General features: G+C 45.1%; 1 pseudogene; it reads left to right on the top strand.

The window, feature by feature from the left end:
• The first annotated feature begins 3,269 nt into the window (after window positions 1–3,269).
• The window catches only part of LOC142427461 (ribosome biogenesis protein NSA2 homolog pseudogene), a 45,384-nt pseudogene continuing 33,364 nt past the window's right edge, over window positions 3,270–15,289 (top strand).

Genomic DNA, 15,289 nt, shown 5'->3' with positions numbered 1-15,289 from the left:
TCTCCTGCCCTAGGTGTTTTGTGCCAAGCAGAGAGATTGTCTCTGAGTAGCCTTGGCCATCTAGTCCCTGCTTTCCTTTTGCAGGAGGCAAGGTGAGGGGAGATGACCCAGAGCCTGCTTCTGGTGGACTATCAGGCATGGGTTCAAGACCTTACTAGTGCTGAGATTTGACATGTATTATGTAATATACTTCTTTAACTGGATTATCTGACTTTATTGAGAATTTCTTCCTCTGTTACAGTGATCTTTCTAATATGTAAAAGCAAACAAATGATCTCATACTTCATATTTGCATTGATTCCTGGAGTCCAGTTATCTGCTCTAATCTGGAATGTACCCCCCAAACTGCATTTACTCGTCTTTTACCAACTATGCTCTGCTCAAACCATATCAAGTTATTCCTGGCTCTCTGAGAAGGTGATTCTCTTTTGTACTAATGTGCTTTGGAAAACTCTGTTTTCTTTGCCTGAAAATTGTCCCCTATCCCCAAGTCTCCCTAGAAAATCTTACTCATCCGTTTAGTCTCAACCAGAGGCCACCACCTTCATGCAGCCTCTTCCCCACTCTAACTCCTAGCACTCTCCCCACTTGCAAGCAGAGCGCATTATTTCTTCTTCTGTGATTATTTAATATCCAAATTATATGCAAATTAAGGACTTACAAATCTTACTTATCCCTGACCCAATGGTTCCCTTTTATAATGGAACCGTATTGTATATGATAGGGCATAAAATGATTAATACATATCAATTCACATATACAAAAAGTACCTGTTCAATTTTTTTAACCTGATAGGGCAAATAATAAACCGTTGTTGGAGACCACTGCACTGGACACAGAGATCCTTGAAGGTGAGGTCTTGCCTTAGTCTCATTTTATATCCGCCATCACCATTACTGTAAGGGACACAAAATAGGGACCCGAGAAGTAGTAGTTGAGAGGTCAAATAAAAGGGTCTGGAAAACACAGATCATTGATAAGTTTTTATGATGCAGGTTCGGTGATATAAAGTTGATAAGTGATAAATTATTGAGTGAGCTAACTCAAGTGATGGTTCTTAGGTTGATTAAAAAAAAGAATAAGAGTCCCTTATTCACTGCCTTGGCGCCAACGCTGATTTCTAGCTACTCTATAAGATAAATTAGAACTATCACCTGGGTTTTCTAAGACTGTAACTAAATAGTGTTGCTTGTTTGGGCTGATGGTGGATTTGAATTTCTGACTCTGAGGTTAACAGCCCAACAGATAAGCCCCAAGGCACCAGGGCTCCTCAGGGGCGAGGAAATGAAGCACTGTAAATGATGGGCTCTTCCGTATCACACATTAGGCAATGGGGCTGGTTCTTTAACAGTCACATCCATGTCAGGGTCTCTGCTTAGGGCTGATGAGTTTGCCACTGCATCCCTGGTTCCTCTACAGCGGTGGTTCCCAACCTTCCTAATGCCTTGACCCTTTAATATAGTTCCTCATGTTATAGTGACTCCCCAACCATGAAATTACTTTCATTGCTACTTCATAGCTGTCATTTTGCTGCTCTTATGAATCGGGCGACCCGCGTGAAAGGGTTGTTTGACCCCCAAAGGGGTCGTGACCCACAGGTTGAGAACCACTGCTCTATATCCTCTACTTTGACTTCATGTTTCCTTTCCTTAATTCAGCCTGCTTTCCCTATCAACCCATCCCTACTTCAACCTCCATGACCCACTGCCTCAGGAGCAGGATGGCCAGATAAAATACAGGGTGCCTAATGCAATTCCAGTTCCAGATAAATACTGTTAACTATAATTTTATCCAAAGCGTGCACTGAACATACTTACTGGTAAACATTTTATTTGTTGTTAATTTATCTGAATTTCATGGAATGTCCTTATTTTTATGGGCTAAATCCAGCAACCCTGCTCCATAGCCTCTGGGGTACTTTCCCTGACAGATAGTAAAGCTGCGTCTCACTTGGAGTCAGGCACAGCTGCTGTGCAGTATGTCTTTTAAACTTTATGATGTGCAGAGCAAAGGAGTCTGTACTGCCTTCTCCATTGTTATCACTCAGAAGCTTGGGCCATACAGGGGATAAGCAACTTGCCCAAGGTCATCTAATAGGAACCGGTTGAGCTATCCTTAGGACCCAGTCTAGCTCCAAACTCCATTCATGAAGAGGCAGATTTGGGTTCAACATGCAGGAACATTTATTTGACCAGATAAAAATGTCTCAAATAGAGGCCAGTGAAATGCAGAGTCTTCCATCTCGCGGGGATCCAAGCAGAGGCTGGGGGGCAGGGCGGGTGTTATAAAGGTTCATAAGATTAGGAGGAATGCTCTCTGAAACCCTTTCCTTTCGTGCAGGGTGAAAAACTCCTGAGTTATACACACAGGTGTGTATTCTGCAGTGGAAATTGCTTTTCCGACGGGAACTCCAGCTAAGCAATCCAGGGACAGGGTTGGCCCTCCTGGAAGAACCAGTGCCGACACCATTCATTGGGATTTTTAAATTTCAGAGTTGGGGTGGCAAAGAATGGAGTCCTTCCTTCTGAGTTCAAATCTGATCTTACTTATAGACCATTCTTTAAAGACAACAGCAAAACTACCCAACTCTCTGTTGTGAGTTGAGTGAAGGCTTATAGAGAGGATCGATTTTCCATTCAGCTAATCCCTACACATTTGTCTCATCTCATTGATTGCAATTCCCACAAAGTAACACCAGGAACCCCACTTTTTATCCATCTTTTCAGTTTCTGGTCCTCTTTTTCTAACCCTTGAGGACTTTGTCCTTGGGTAAATGCTGCCCCTTACATCTCAAATGATTGATTATTCTAAGGTGTGGGTACTTTTTCAGTGTGACTGTTCCCCCATAGACTTGTCTGTTGCTTGGCTGGAAATTGTGCCCTTCCGGTGAGTTCACTTCCAGATCAGAAGGGTGACTAAGGGCTGTCCGCAGTCTCTGGGGTTCCACTAGTCATGTCTGAGCTGACAGGTCCTGGTCATTTTTTCCATAAACCTGACTGACTTTGAAGTGCGTTCATGTGTAACAGCTGATGTTCACGTAGCAAAGCAAGTTGTAAGTGACTTCTTACATATCGGATTTATATCTCATTTCCATAGGCTACACTAATGAAAGGGCTACTTTGGGGAGCTTGGGATTAAGTTCTGCTATCTGAATGGTAACAGGTCCTATCACGAGCTGCTTGGAGCCAGCTGGTGGGCCTCAGAGACCTCCAAATTGAGTGGTTCATCATGCCCCAGAGACTGCGTCCGGTGGCTTTGCTGCCGTCACCATGCCACCAAGTGAACATATTGAGTTAAACCGTGAATGCTATGTGTATCGCCAGCATTACCAGGAGAAAAAGAGAAAGAAGGAAAGTCCAGAGGCTCATGAACGTTCAAAGAATACAAAAAAGATGATTGATGTGAAGGCCAAGCGACACCATAAGCAGCGTCATGCTGAGAAAATACAAGTGGGAAAGCCTCTCAGGATGCACGAGCAGAGGGACGGCAACCGAAAGAGTGCGGAGAAGACTCCGCAGGTGCAGCGGCTGCCCATCTGCGGCCAGAGAGGGGCAGTCCCGAGCGGAAGCGCTTTCCACTGTGCTTACACAACACCGAAAGAGAAAGAGGGAAAATGGAAGCCCCTCTGCCCAAGCCCATGCCCGGGGGAAACTGAAGTGTAGAAGTTACAGAGGTCCAGAGCGGGCTGCAGATCCCACTCAGAGACCCGTGAGAGCTCCTCTCTTCCCATGGCTGTGGACACCGAGCTGAGCCACTGTCCCAGGACCTGGCAGACGAGGGCAGCAGAGGGGACACACTGCCCGCCCTCGCATCCCCTCCCCACCCCAACCACCAGAAGCATAGCCAGCGTGAGCCCGCACAGCAACAGCCAAAAGAATTACATACGAAAATAAACCAAACAAACAACCTCAAACCAAAAATGCCAGAACCCAAAAGGGGGGCAGAGGGAATAGTTATTTGACGAAGAAAGAGACACACGAAGGTGTGGAAAAGGACGGTTACTAAAGTGTGCTTCGTTGGAGATGTCATGTCGTACAGGGAAACCACCCCACCCTGAATGATTCCCCAGAGCAATGGGCTGACGATTCAGGAAGGCGCATGTTATGCGCCCTGACCTTAAAGCCACTTTTCGCGTGGCGTGAAGAACACCTCGTCCCCATGGCACACATTGTTGGATGTTATGACCAAAGGGACCGTCATCGAAGTGAATGTGAGCCAGCTGGCCCTGGGGACCGACACTAGGAGGCCCGGTGATAGGGGGGGGCAAGCTCTGACAACGATGGGTGTATAAATGCAGTCTCACTGGTCCCATGTCAGTTTTGCACAAGGACCCCCGTCCCCCGCCCCGTTTATTTGTGAGGACGACAAATGAATCAGCAAAGCCATTATGACCCTGTGTGTCTGAGTGCCACCCAACAGCTTACATGTGGGACATCAGCAAGAGAACTATTCCTAAGAAAAACGAAACATGAAAATGGAAAAAAATGCAAACAGGAGTTAGTTAAATCGTTTCTGTACGATTAAATCTTAAACCTTCAGACTTGAGGGATGTAGTCATTGTTGTTCTTGTCTGCTTTTTCTAGTAATTTACCAACACTTGAACAAATACACAACTACTGAAATAGGCTACCAGATAGGAAATAGAGCCACTTATGTGAGAACACAGAAGCCCTGATTGGATAGCTGCTATACATTGAGCTTCGATCCACTTGGTCCGCTGTCAGAACCACGGCAGCTCCGAGGGAGAAAGACTGGGTGCTCTACTCCCATGAACAGCTATAGTCTTGGGAACCCACAGGGGGTCGCTATGCGTCAGCCTTGCCTTGATGGCTGGAAGTTTGCGTGTGGCTTTTGGTTTATGTCAGAATAAGACTTGATCTCTTGTGGAGTTACCTGTAGGATTCTTGCAGAGGCAGGTGAGTGGGGTCTCCCCCCTCCCAGGGATGGTGACAGAGGACAGACTAGAGACCATAGGCAGGCCCCAATCTTTCTAAACCTCAGTTTCTTTGTCTGTAAAACATGGGATGGTCATAGGCAGTTCTGCTCGTCCCTATGGGGTCACTGAGTTTTGGGTTTGGAAACCCTGGTTTTAGGTGTATTATCTCATTTGTGTCCTCACCACAACCCTGTGAGATCGTAGTTTTCTCATTGTGCAAATGGAAAAACTAAAGCACTTGAGTTACTAAAGACTTTGACCAAGGCCACATATCTTTAAAAGTTAGACTCAAGTCTGCTTCTGACTCCATATTTTTCCTAACTGCTACAATAACTTTCTCCCATTAATAATGATTCTGTAGCCACTTACTTTGAAGAATGAATAGAAAGACACTTGATAACCACCACCACAACAAACGAGATGGTAAACCTTGTATCACCGGTTCTTTAAATGAAACAATAGTTTAGCTTAATTAGTAAAGAGTGCCTGGTTTGAGCATTGTGTTCCTTTGCGGTCTATCTAGACGGGATCTGACAAGAGCTGCTTAAAAGATTAGACAGGAAACGCAGGGCCAGGAGTTGAGGAACGGATTGGGGAAGGGATCATGAGAGTGATTGCCCCCTTAAAGAAGGCAGTCAATGCCATTGAACTGGACACGTACAAAGTAGTCCATGTTCGAACAATAACACGAATTTAAAATGAAAATAAAACAACCCCCCACCCTTCTCCAAACACCCTATTCATGGGCTGTAGTGAAGGGCAATTGAAACAGAATGTTTGAAGGCTCCTAACACCGAGCCCGACTCACAGTAGCTACACCTATCAAGGTGCCGTCAGACACCTTGCCTGGCGAAGTAGAAGGGCAGCGACAAAGAGGATGGCCCTCCAGGAGATGGACTGGTACAGGGGCTGCAGAGATGTGCTCAAACGTCAGAAGACCCATGAAGATGGTGGGTTTCGTTCCCGTTGTGCCTAGGACCAAACCAACATGAGACAAAGCAGAAGTGCCCCCTTTGGGACTGTGAGACTGCAAATCTTCAGGAGATCAGAAAGCCTTGTCTCTCTCCCAAGGAGTAGCTGGTGGGGTCAAACCGCTGGCTTTGGGGTTAGCAGCGCAACTCAATCCACTAAGCCACCCCCAGGCTCCCTTCCCTGGGGCAAGGAGGATGAAATAACCGTGAAGGGTGCAGACCCATCGGAGCTCACACCTCCCCAACACTTCCTGCGACAAGGAGGGGGAATCGGCCTGGGGGGTGGGGTGGGGTGGGGGCCCCCTGCCACCAGGCCTGCTGCAGCAGCTATTGAATACTCGTGTTTTTCTGGTCTCTGAGGAACAAGATTCCACATTGGGAAGAGTTCATGTCCTCCGGGCTGATGTTGAGAGTCCTCCGTTGGAACTAGAGACTTGTCTTTGGGGTGCTGAGAAACATTCTACTGTTAGTCAGGTCCACCCCCGAGTCAGAGATCCACATTCTTCTTGTGTTTCTTCGGGGACTTTTAAAAGGATTCTTAGGTCATAGCTGGCCTGTATCCAAAGCTTTTTGCTCTTTGAGAACGGCGGTGTCCCCGTGCGTCTGAAGTGAGAAAGCGCTGGGAAGAACATTCAGGCCATCAGCTCTTTGGACCCGCCGCCCCGCTGGCTGGTGGGGCTTTCATCGTGTGGAGTCTCACGCTGCGAACCCACGCCGTGAAGTGCACGCATCACGCGCACGAGATGAGAAGGTTATTTGTTGTGGCTTTAAAAGAAGATGGGCCTGAAGCAAAACCACATGCAGACATTTCGGCTGACGAATGATGTGACGGGAAGGTGGTGCCATTTACAGCGGAGCTCTGGGGCCAAGGATGGAAGAGGGAAAACAAGGAGGATGGTTTTTGAATTTCTTAGGCTCGCAACTCACCCTCCCCACCCCCCTGCCCAAAGGTACTGCACACTGCCACCGTGGACAATCAGCATAACCCCATTGTCTTTGGCTTTCTGCAGCTCTTGCTCAATCTGTGCGAGGGAGAATCAGCTGCTACAGTTTGCTGCATTCCTTTAGAGTCCCACCTGTAATGTCCATTTGTGTGATGGGATTTAGAGACCAGCATTTTCTCTGGGGGTGTGGATGAGACAGATCTTGAGTTGTTTGCACAAACACCCTCACCCCACAGGACAATACAACTTTGTTCTCTGTTGTTTCCCCCCTTCCCCCCACACACCTCAGGAAGTTAGGAGACACATAAGTCTCCGCTGGACTTGTGAGAGTGAAGCAGTGGCGATGAGGTTATTAGGCAATCCCGTGCTCTGCAGGGAGCAGAGTTGGTGGTGGTGTTTGGGTCCTAGCGATGCTGTCACAAGTAACCACAAACTCATTGGCTTGAAAGAACACAAATCTGTTACCTTACAATTCTGGACCTATGAAGTCCTAACATCAAGGTGTCAGCAAGGCTGGCTTCCTTCTGGGGTGTCTAGGGGAGAATCTGTTTTGGCCTTTCCCACCTTCTAGAGGCCGCTAGTGGCCTAGTGGTTATGCGTTGGGCTGTGATCTGCAAGTTTGGCAGTTCGAAGCCTCCAGCCGCTCCCCGGGAGAAAGAAGGACTTTCTACTCCTGTAGACAGTTATAACCTCAGAAGCCCACTCCGTCCTCTGAGTGGCCATTGACGCAGCGGCAGTGTGGGGTAAAGAGGCCACTTGCATTCTTTGGCTCATACTCTCTTCCTTCTTCAGGCTCCTCTCTCCCTTTCCTCTTAATCCATCTTTGTGTCCCCATCTCTGACCCTCCTGCCTTGCTCTTAGAAGGGCACTTGGATAATCCAGGATTATTTCCATATGTCAAGATTCTTAAATGTATCCGTCAAGCTCCTTTTGCCAGACAAGACCACATATGCATAGGGACTAGGGCATGGACATCCTTGCAGGGGGTCGTTACTTTGTCTGTCACAGTGGTCTAATGCCTTCTTTTTGCTTGTGCTTTATTTTCCCTTTTAAATTTTATTTACCTTCGATTTCAACTCAATAATGTATTTAGGGTCCAATTCCATTAATAGGATCCAAGAAGAAAATCCAAAAAAATATATATGCAAGAGAGCAATAGACCCATGGCAGGATGCCCAATGTCAATAGTTATTGCCCATTGTCGTTTAATCCATTTAATCATTGCTGACTCAGGGAGACCCCATGTGACAGAAGAACTGCCCCAGCCAGTTTATCAGGCTGCACTCTGTAAGGGTGCAGACTGCTTCATTTCAACCATAGGGTGCCTAGGGGGTTTAAACCACAGACTTTTGGCCTAGCACTTAAGTGCTGAACCACTGCACCAGTAGGTCTCCTACATTAAACAAACAAACAAACAAACAAACAAACAAACCCACTGACTTTGAGTGGGTTGTGATTCATCGCAAACCTAGAAGGGCAGAGTGTAACTGCTCCATAGGTTTCCACAGCCGTAAGTCCTTCATGAAAGCAAGTCATCTCATCATTCCCTGGCGGAGCGGCCGACTTTTCTTTTATTCATCTCATGTTTAACCAGGACTGCTACCTTTACTATTAGGAACGTTCGAATCAAGACCACAGTGAGATACCGCGTCACATCCACAAGGACGGCTACTGTAAAGGATGCATATAATAACCAGCGTGGGTGAGGATCCAGAGAAATTGGAACTCCGGCCATTTACAGTGGTTCACTCCTTTGGAAAACATGTTGGCAGGTCCTACACAGGTTAACACCGAAGTCCAGCAATTCCACTTCTCGGCAGAGACCCGATGGACTGAGAACAAGTACTGGGACAAACACGTGTGCAGATATTCATCGTGGCACGGTTCCTCTCGTCAGTAAGCGAATCAAGAAGCATAATGTGTTATACAGACGTAAGGGCAAGGGAAGCAGTATTGCTATTAGGGCTCCAGCTCATGGGCGCACAGGCTGATTCCAAACGAAATGTCCCTAAACATGCCTCTGAGATCAGCGGATGGCTTCAGACACGTTCTCTCAGTAAAGGACTTGTCTCCGCCTCAGCAGGGCGCCTTTGAAACAAGGCCCAGTAGGGGCTTTTGGGGGAGCACTTGGGCCAGTTTAGTTGCGGGCTGAGGGGTAAATTGAGCATGTTATGGTGATTGCTTTGTTTTTGATTCCAAAGGGGTAAAATCCACGGGTTCTTCTCGAAGGACAGGGGGTGATCACTAGGGCTTGTGATGAAGCAGTTTTCAGGAAATTGAAAACTGTGTTGGCGAGAAAAAGGCCGGAGAGTGACACCGAGGAAATTTTTTCCCCATCACAACGACACATCTGTTCATGTGTCAATGCCAGTATGGGCTGTCCCGCCATGGTTTTGTTGGGAAATCTAACCCCATCTGTTCTACGGCTTTGATCTTGGCCTTCAGATTTATTTTTGTTTCCAAAACAAGTACGAAAGTATAGACCTCTTTGGGGAAGGACTGGAGAAGTGGACGTATGTAGACCTTCAGACAAAAGTAGACCTACATACCAAGAAAGAATAGTTTCACACTTTTGTATTTTACTTTTAAAAAGATGTCTACAATTTTATACCAATCCTTTTTACTTTTGTACATATAACTAATTATTATCAATTGGCAAAACACAGTTCTCAAAGACAACGTTCTACACTTTACTTTGTGAGTTTAGAACAGGGTCTTAAAGGTGCTGAGCAGTTGTCTTAGGAAAGGTGCTGAGCAGTTGTCTTAGGGGCTACTGGTCTTTCCCCCCATCCCTCCCCCCTCACACACTGAAAGCAAAGATAAAAATTAAAGCTGGATGGAAACAGTCCCAAGGACCACTTGAACCTTAGTATCCACCACTCGGCAATCAGAAGAACTCGATGCAGGGGCATGGGAGTGGGGGGTGGGCCGTAAAAGAGAGATGATATCAAGGAGAGCAGGAAGGAAAAAAATGTTTGGAAACTGATTGTGGTACCAATTGTACAATACTGCTTGATGTGATTGAACTATGGAATGATATGATATATGTATTAACTCCCAATTTTAAAAAAAAGAAAAGATTTACAATCTGCATGTGTTAGTCTGGGTAGACTAGAGAAACAAATTCAGGGAGACATTCATATGTGTGTAAGAAAGAGTTTTATAAATGTAAAAAAAGAAGAAAAAAAAGAAAGAGTTTTATATATAAGAACAGTTGAATATTGAGAAAACCTCTCAGCCCAGTCCAGATCAAGTCCATAAGTCTGCCATTAGACCATATGTCTGATATCTGTCTATAAAGTTATCTTCAGATTCACAAAACACATGCAATGACACCGAGTGCAGGAAGATCACAGGCCAATGATCCAGGAAGTCTTGTGGATCCAGTGGTGTTATAAGCATCTCAGTGCTGGCAGGGGGCTCCACGTGGCTTCTCTGGCTCCAGAGGTGTGGCTCCATCAGCCTCTCCAGAGGTCTTCTCCACAGGGATATCTCACAGGGAGTGAGGAGAGAAATAGAGAGAGAGAGAGAACGCGAGTCTCCTGTCTCCAAGGAGGAAATCAATGAGTTCCCAGAATCCTCAGGAGAAAGCAATGCCCACACAGTCTTCATTGGCTATACCCTGACTGACAGGGTAGACTCCACCCCTACACTCTTAATCCTCAAATTGACACCAGATTATGTAACTACCACACTGGAGGAAAAAAAGAACTATATGGAGCCTGGCTATCACTACCTAAGTAAATGACAGGCATCACAACAGTCCTTACATAGAAGGGGAGAAAAGTTTGGAACAAAACTTAGAAGCATAACAAAGACCAGGTTGATTGGTTGGATGCAAAGAAGCTAGTGGCACCCCTGAAACTCTGGCCTGTCATCACTCTTCAGGTCTGGAAACGAACTCACCCCATGTGGCTCATGTTCAGCCTAACAATAGGCAGGTCTGTAAGGGAGATACATTCTCCTTAGGATAATCAACTAATAATCACTGATCAAGTTGTGTTCATCAGTTTTTCTCGATTTTGCTCAGTGGTGACCCACACTTTGAAACTTGACTGTGCTGCAGCTTCTTTAGCCATTCGCCAATCGAAGGATATTTGGGTTGTGTCCAGTTTGAAGCTATTATGAACAATGTTCTCTAAACATTTATATACTAATTTTTTGGTGAACATTGTTTTAATTTTTTTGAGATATTGTTATCCTATTTCCTATGTTATGGTCCCTGAAGTGATTTTTTAAAATAGAACAGCACATACTTTACTTAAAAAAAATCCATTCTTTCAATTTGTCTCTTGATTTATTTAGACTACTTATATTTAATATAATTACTTATATTTTGGGCTAAAGCTTACATTTTGTTATGTTTCTTTTTCTTCTAGTTTTAATCTATGTATTCATTTAGGTTACTTGAACATTCTTTAGTATTTTATTTCTTTTAAAAATATTTTATTTAATCTATTATGCTTTTTAATAATCTAATTAAAAACGTTGGACAGTGTAAGATATGACAAAATAATAATTTATAAATTATCAAGGGTTTGTGAAGGGGGTGGGGAGAGGGGGGAAATGAGGAGCGATGCCAAAGGCTTAAGTGGGGAGCAAATGTTTTGAGAATGATGTGGGCAATGAATGTACAAATGTGCTTTCCACAATTGATGTGTATATGGATTGTGATAAGAGTTGTATGAGCCCTCAATAAAATGATTAAAAATAATAATAATCATCACATTTCAAAATATTTCACCTCCCCCCCAAAAGCAACAAAAAACCAAACCTAACTTCAGCAAGTCAATTCTGACTCCTAGTGACAGAGTAGAAGGGCCCCTGTGGGTTGCCAAGGCTACAACTCTTTATGGGAAGCGAAAGCTTTATCTTTCTCCTGAGGAGCCACTGGTGGATTTGAACCGATAACCTTGCAGTTCAAACTCAAAGGTCCCCGAGGACTTGTTCACTCCCTTCCTTAATCTTTATTATTCCAGTTGTTTAGGAAATTTCTATCCTTCTATCATCCAATTCACTGACTGGATTCTCTGTCATCTTCATTCAGCTCTTGGACCCATGAAACAGACAAACACGCACCACAGTACCATCGATCAATTTGATGCCAGCTCGTAGACACCCTAGTGGACAGGGTAGAACTGCCCCTGTGGGTTTCGGCACTGTAACTCGATGGAAGGAGGAAAGCCCCATCTTTCTCCCTCAGCACAGCTGGTCCCAACTGGTTTCCAACTGCCGACCTTGCAGGTAGCTGCCCAACGTGTAAACACTGCACCACCAGGGTAAGAGATTAATCTTCCCCCCGCCACCCCACCCCCCGCCCAGTTATTGCGTTTCCCAGTTCTAAAATGTATTTGAATTTTCTTATACGTTCTGTATCTTTCCTGGGATTTTCTCTTTCCAGTCACTTACAGAAAGTTTGACTTTATGTTTTAGAAGGATTTTTTAGAATAGCTATTTTAAATCGGTGAGTTCTCGGTATTGGCTTCTGTTGATTAATTTCCCATACAAGGGGAGACTTTCCCGGTCCTTCCTATGAGAAATAATTTTGTATTGTATCCTGGGCCTCTGAAATATTTCGCTATGAGTTTTTGGATCGTGTTTACATATGATGGAAAATGGTGATATTTTCACCTTCACCAGCTCCTGGAGGTTGCACGGCGGGTCCCCAGGTCCTGTGCCGCAGCGCCCTCGGGCTGCCGGCGCGGCGCCGCCCAGTGGCCAGGGCGGGACCTGCAGGCCGTCCGTGCCCGCTTACCCTGCGAGACATCCGAGGTGGAGCTCCATTTGTTCAAAATTCCTGTTTGAACACTGAAAAGTGCAAGAACTGAGCATATGTTTTCCTAGAAGAAATAACGGAAAAAACAAATAATTTGATCAGAAGCCCTCAAATTACTTATAAATTTAATTTCCCCCAGACTTTAAGTCATTATGGGGGCTGCTAGCCTTCTCGCATGTCAGTCTCAGGTGTTCTCACCTTGGAGTTGTTTCTGATCGATTCACATTCACAGTCCCTTTCAACCTCTGGGTTCTTTGTTTCGTGCCTAATGATTTCACACCTTCCACTACATTAGCCAGTCTCATCACATCCCCCCCCCCCAACTTTCTAAGAATCATTTTATTGGGGCTCATACAACTCTTACCACAATCCATACAGACATCAGTTGTGTAAAGCACATTTCGTTGCCCTCATCATTCTCACATTGTTTTTTGATGTTGATCATGTCGACTTAGCCCTGTTGTATTCAGCTGCCAAATCAGACAAGCGGCGACCTGATTTAAATTTCGCAACGATTTCTTTCTTTACAGTTTTCCTCTTAGCTGGACTACTGTGGAGCCACGGCTACGATATTTGAAGTAAATAAGCACCAGCAAAAGCACACTGGCGAAGGCTTTATTGGGTTTCCGGTTCGACTGTGCAGCAAAATTATGAGCACCAAGCACGTTCACACAGCGCCCCCTCCAACTTCGCTGTGTGAGCGGTGGGAAGCCCCAGCCTGGCGTCAACTGCGCCATTGCTGCAGTTCAGTCTCAAAGGGTCTGCTGTCCAAGGGCAGCTCACAAAGGGAGAGATGGATTTTAAAAAGAATGGAAGTTTTCCATGAACCTTTTGAAGCGCCCAGCAGATCAGTTAGGGCTATATTCACACACAGGCAGCTGGAGGATGAGCCCAGGGCTTCATCAGCTTCCTCAGGGCGCTTGTCTGCATCCCCTTTCTTGGCTCCTGGGCCCCCTTTCCCAGCCCTTCAGCCAGAGAGCTGGGGCTTTATTGGCCCGTCGTCGTGGGGCTCACTGTCCCTGGTGATGCCCACTCCCAGGACAGGTAGTGAGAGGCAGAGAGAGAGAAACAGCACCAAGGGTTTCCTCCACCTGTTGGGGGCAGCAAGATCTTCTCCACCAGTGCTTTGGTTCCTTCTCCCTCTACTGCTATTGCGCTGCTCCCGTTATTGCCACCACAGCATTTCCTGAAGAAAATAAAAAATAAAACGGGCGTCCCCCATGGTTTTGGAGCATGTCGGCGTCCCTTCCTGGTGCTTGAACCAGAAAGTAGAACGAGTCTCCTAGAGCTCTCTCTGTTCATGTGAATACCCACTTTCATGTTTCAGGATATATATACAAATTTTAATATATTATATATACAATTTTTACCTTCTTTCCTCTCTTTTTAATAAATCATTTATTAAAAATTGTGCTTTACACAATTTATTGGCTCTTACAACAATCCATATATCAATTGTATGGAGCAAATTTGTACTTATGTTGCCATCATCATTTTAAAAACATTTTCTTTCTACTTGAGCCCTTGGTATCAGCTCCTCTTTTCCCCCCTCCTTTCCCCATTCTCCCACTCTTGTGACCCTCTGCTAAGTTATAAACTATTACTATTTTCATATCTTACACTGACCACTGTCTCCCTTCACCCATGTTTCTGTCAGGCTATATTTTGTAAAGACTGAAGAATCTTGAAGTTTAAACATGACTAACTAACTCATCACTGGTTCAGTGGCATTCTGAATTCGGATCTCCTCTTCCAATTTATCTTACTGTTTACTTGCTAGAGGCCCGTAATCACTGCTTTGTGCAGTCTGCACAGGTTATAGCTGTATTCAGTGGGAGAGACAGGGCGCGTGCTCACTCCCTCATACCGAGAGCCTAGGGTCAAGTTTCGAATACATAATTAATGGACAGTTGGGCTTTTTTTATCTGCCTTTTAAATTGCGTGGCTTCTGAGAATTCCGTTTTCAATTTACTTCCTCTTTCCCTTTAAAACAGTGGTTTTCAATTTGGCCTTTCCTTAGAATCACTTAATGATTTAAAAAATTAAGATTCCAATGCCCAAGTCATACACCAGACAGATTCATCTTGTTGGTGATAGGATTTTAAACAAAACCAAAATACGCAAGACTAGAATTATGAGGCATCAATATTTGTAATACAAACAAATAACCATCAATGACAAAAAAGTATCACATTCGTTTCCCCACCCCTCAATCCGCTTGTCCTATGGGTGCCTGAATCATTTAATGTAGTCACCATCCATCAGGCTCCCGAACAAGGCACTCAGAGTTGGCCTGAACTCAGTTCTAGCATCCCTCACACTCAGACTATTTTCAGTCCTGTCAATGCTAACTCAAAAATGTCTTCCCATGTGACCGCCATATTGCATCAAGTCACATCTTGCATCTAGATTACTGCTCAGCAATCTCACTGATTTCCAATCTCACTGGTCTCTCTCTAAAGGAACCTTGATGATGTAGTTGGTTATGTGCTGGATTGTTAACCACAAGGTCAGCAGTTCGAAACCACTAGCTGCTCCCAGGGAGAAAGAGGAGACTTTTTCTTCCCATAAAGATTTTTGGTGTTGGAACCCCACCGGGACAGTTCTACCTTGCCCTATAGAGTCATTGTGAATCAGAATCGACTCAGTGGCACTAAGTTTG

This window comes from Tenrec ecaudatus, chromosome 15 (assembly GCF_050624435.1).
Source record: "Tenrec ecaudatus isolate mTenEca1 chromosome 15, mTenEca1.hap1, whole genome shotgun sequence".
Classification (NCBI taxonomy): Eukaryota; Metazoa; Chordata; class Mammalia; order Afrosoricida; family Tenrecidae; genus Tenrec; species Tenrec ecaudatus.
This window is presented reverse-complemented; position numbering and strand designations above follow the sequence as displayed.